This window comes from Arachis hypogaea, chromosome 19, assembly GCF_003086295.3.
Source record: "Arachis hypogaea cultivar Tifrunner chromosome 19, arahy.Tifrunner.gnm2.J5K5, whole genome shotgun sequence".
Classification (NCBI taxonomy): Eukaryota; Viridiplantae; Streptophyta; class Magnoliopsida; order Fabales; family Fabaceae; genus Arachis; species Arachis hypogaea.
This window is the reverse complement of record NC_092054.1, coordinates 54801534-54805804: the sequence shown is the minus strand read 5'-3', so window position 1 is coordinate 54805804 and position 4271 is coordinate 54801534. Positions and strand designations below refer to the sequence as shown.

Below are 4271 nucleotides of genomic sequence, written 5' to 3'. Positions count from 1 at the left end.
TCTTCAGAAGAAGAATACTCATCAGAGCTCATGAATGGCATAAGGAGGTTCAAAGGAATCTCTATGGTCTCTAGATGAGTTTCAGATTCCTTTGGTTCCTCAGAGAGAAACTCCTTGTTGATCACTGGACGTCCCAGGAGGTCTTCCTCACTGGGGTTCACATCCTCTCCATCCCTTGTAGGTTCGGCCATGGTGATTAAATCAATAATCTTGCACTCTCTTTTTGGATTCTCTTCTGTATTGCTTGGGAGAGTACTAGGAGGGGTTTCAGTGACCCTTTTACTCAGCTGGCCCACTTGTGCCTCCAAATTTCTAATGGAGGACCTTGTTTCATTCATGAAACTTAAAGTGGCTTTAGATAGATCAGAGACTATATTTGCTAACCTAGATGGATCCTTCTCAGAGCTCTCTGTCTTTTGCTGAGTGGATGATGGAAAAGGCTTGCTATTGCTAAACCTGTTTCTTCCACCATTGTTAAAGCCTTGTTGAGGCTTTTGTTGATCCTTCCATGAGAAATTTGGATGGTTTCTCCATGAGGGATTATAGGTGTTTCCATAGGGTTCACTCATGTAATTTACCTCTGCTATTGCAGGGTTCTCAGGATCATAAGCTTCTTCTTCAGAAGATGCCTCTTTAGTACTGTTGGATGGTTCCTTCAATCCATTCAGACTCTGAGAAATTATATTGATTTGCTGAGTCAATATTTTATTCTGAGCCAATATGGCATTCAGAGTATCAATTTCAAGAACTCCCTTCCTCATAGGCATCCCATTATTCACAGGATTCCTTTCAGAAGTGTACATGAACTGGTTATTTGCAACCATGTCAATGAGTTCTTGAGCTTCTGCAGGTATTTTCTTTAGGTGAATGGATCCACCTGCAGAATGGTCCAGTGACATCTTTGATAGCTCAGACATACCATCATAGAATATATCCAGGATGGTCCATTCTGAAAGCATGTCAGAAGGACACTTTTTGGTCAGTTCCTTGTATCTCTCCCAAGCTTCATAGAGGGATTCACCTTCTTTCTGTCTGAAGTTTTGAACATCCACTCTAAGCTTGCTAAGCTTTTGAGGAGGAAATAACTTGGCTAAGAAAGCCGTGACCAGCTTATCCCAAGAGTTTAGGCTGTCTTTAGATTGAGAGTCCAACCATACTCTAGCTCTGTCTCTTACAGCAAATGGGAAAAGCATAAGCCTGTAGACCTCGGGATCAACCCCATTGGTCTTAACAGTATCACAGATCTGCAAGAATTCAGTTAAGAACTGAAAAGGATCTTCAGATGGAAGTCCCTGAAACTTGCAGTTCTGTTGCATCAGAGAAACTAATTGAGGTTTCAGCTCAAAATTGTTTGCTCCAATGGCAGGGATTGAGATGCTTCTTCCATGTAAATTGGAATTTGGTGCAGTAAAGTCACCAAGCATCTTCGTTGCATTGTTATTATTTTCGGCCATGTTTTCTTCTTTTTCGAAAATTTCTGTCAGATTTTCTCCAAAGAGTTGTGCTTTGGCTTCCCTTAGCTTCCTCTTCAGAGTCCTTTCAGGTTCTGGATCAACTTCAACAAGAATGTTCTTATCCTTGTTCCTACTCATATGAAAAAGAAGAAAACAGAAAAGAAAATATGGAATCCTCTATGTCACAGTATAGAGATTCCTTTATGTGAGTAGAAGAAGATATGAATAGAAGATAGATAATCCAAACACAAAGGTGAGGAGTAGGTTCGACTTCTTAGATGAAGAGGAGTGTTAGTAAGTAAATAAATAATTAGAAGGAGGTGAGAGAGAAGAATTTTCAAAAATTAAATAAATTAAAATAAAAATATTTTTGTTTTTAATTTGAAATTAAAATAAAATTCAAAAATTAGAAAAGAGATAAAATTAAAATTAAAAATTAAAATAATTAGTTAATTAAAAAGAAATTTTGAAAAAGGGGGAAGGGATTTTCGAAGATTAGAGAGAGAGAATTAGTTAGGTAGTTTTGAAAAAGATATGATTGAAACAAAAAGATAGGATTGATTAAAAAAAATTGGAAAATCAATTTTAAAAAGGTAAGAAGTTAGAAAGGAAGTTAGAAAAGATTTTGAAATTGATTTTGAAAAAGATGTGATTGAAACTTAATTTGAAAAAGATTTGAAAAAGAAATTTAAAAAGATTTGATTTTGAAAATTAAAGTTGATTACTTGACTAACAAGAAACTAAAAAGATATGATTCTAGAGTTTAAAGATTGAACCTTTCTTACTAGGCAAGTAACCAACTTAATATTTTTTTTGAATCAATCACATTAATTGTTAGTAAAGATTTGAAATCATGAAACAAAATAAGAAAAAGATTTTTGAAAATCATTTTGGGATTTTCGAAAATTATGAAAGAAAAATGAAAAAGATTTGATTTTTGAAAAAGATTTGAAAAAGATAAGATTTTTAAATTGAAAATTTGATTTGACTCATAAGAAATAACTAAATTTTAAAAATTTTTGACTAAATCAAATCAAATTTTCGAAAATTTATGAGTGAAAAAGGGAAAGACATTTTTTTGATTTTTGAATTTTCAATGAAGAAAGAGAAAAACAACCCAAAGACTCAATGCATGAAAATTTTGGATCAAAACATGTGATGCATGCAAGAACACTATGAATGTCAAGATGAACACCAAGAACACTTTGAATGTCAAGATGAACACCAAGAACTTATTTTTGAAAAATTTTCAAGAAAAGAAAACATGTAAGGCACCAAACTTAAAAATTTTTTTATTCTTTAGACATTAACAAATTGAAAATGCATATGAAAAACAAGAAAAGACACAAAACAAGAAAATATGAAGATCAAACAAGAAGACTGGCCAAGAACAACTTGAAGATCATGAAGAATGCAATGCATGAATTTTTGAAAATAATTTTAATTTAATTTTTTTTAGAAAATTAAAAAGATGCAATTGACACCAAACTTAAAAGTTGACTCTAGACTCAAACAAGAAACATAAAAATATTTTTGATTTTATGATTTTATAAAATTTTTTTTATTTTTCGAAAATTAATTGGGAAAAATGAAAAAAGAAGAAATATTTTTTTGTATTTTTCGAAAATTAAAAATAAAAAGCTTAAAATTAAAATAAAATTACCTAATCTGAGCAACAAGATGAACCGTCAGTTGTCCAAACTCGAACAATCCCCGGCAACGGTGCCAAAAACATGGTGCGTAGAAATCGTGACGGTTCCATTCCTTGGTAACGGCGCTGAAAACTTTATACACACGTTCATAATCTTAATTCTTTGTCACAACTTCGCACAGCTGACCAGCAAGTGCACTGAGTCGTCCAAGTAATAAACCTTACGTGAGTAAGGGTCGATCCCACGGAGATTGTCGGCTTGAAGCAAGCTATGGTCACCTTGTAAATCCCAGTCAGGCGGATTCAAATGGATATAGAGTTTTTAATAATTAAAAGATAAATAAAACATAAACTAGGATAGAGATACTTATGTAATTCATTAGTGAGAATTTCATATAAGCGTATAGAGATGCTTTCGTTCCTCTGAACCTCTGCTTTCCTGCTGTCTTCATCCAACCATTCCTACTCCTTTCCATGGCAAGCTTTATGTAGAGCATCAGCATTGTCAATGGCTACATCCCATTCTCTCTGTGAACATGGTCCAATGCGCTGTCACTGCATGGCTAATCATCTGTCAGTTCTCGATCATACTGGGATTGGATTTACTATCCTTTTGCGTCTGTCACTACGCCCAGCACTCGCGAGTTTGAAGCTCGTCCCAGCCATCCCTTCCCAGATCCTACTCGGAATATCACAGACAAGGTTTAGACTTTTCGGATCTCAAGAATGGCCATCCATGGGTTCTAACTTATACCACGAAGTCTCTAATATCTCAGACTCGGTTCCCTGTATTAGATATCTAAGAGAAACTCATTCTAGCCTGTTTACATGTAGAACGGAAGTGTTTGTCAGGCACGCGTTCATAAGTGAGAATGATGATGAGCGTCACATAATCATCACATTTATCATGTTCTTGGGTGCAAATGGATATCTTAGAATAGGAATAAGCTTGAATTGAATAGAAAAATAATAGTACTTTGTATTAATTCATAAGGAACAGCAGAGCTCCACACCTTAATCTATGGTGTGTAGAAACTCTATCGTTGAAAATACATAAGTGATGAAGGTCCAGGCATGGCCGAGAGGCCAGCCCCCAAACGTGATCAAAGGATCAAAAGATAATCCAAAGATGTAAATACAATAGTAAAAGTCCTATTTATACTAAA

The 4271-nt window shown here is 34.6% G+C and overlaps 1 non-coding gene across 1 annotated transcript; it reads left to right on the top strand.

The window, feature by feature from the left end:
• The first annotated feature begins 953 nt into the window (after window positions 1-953).
• Window positions 954-1061, top strand: LOC112780961 (small nucleolar RNA R71). Its single transcript, XR_003191764.1, has one exon. It is a non-coding gene; the product is annotated as a small nucleolar RNA R71 (small nucleolar RNA).
• The last annotated feature ends 3210 nt before the right edge of the window (window positions 1062-4271 follow it).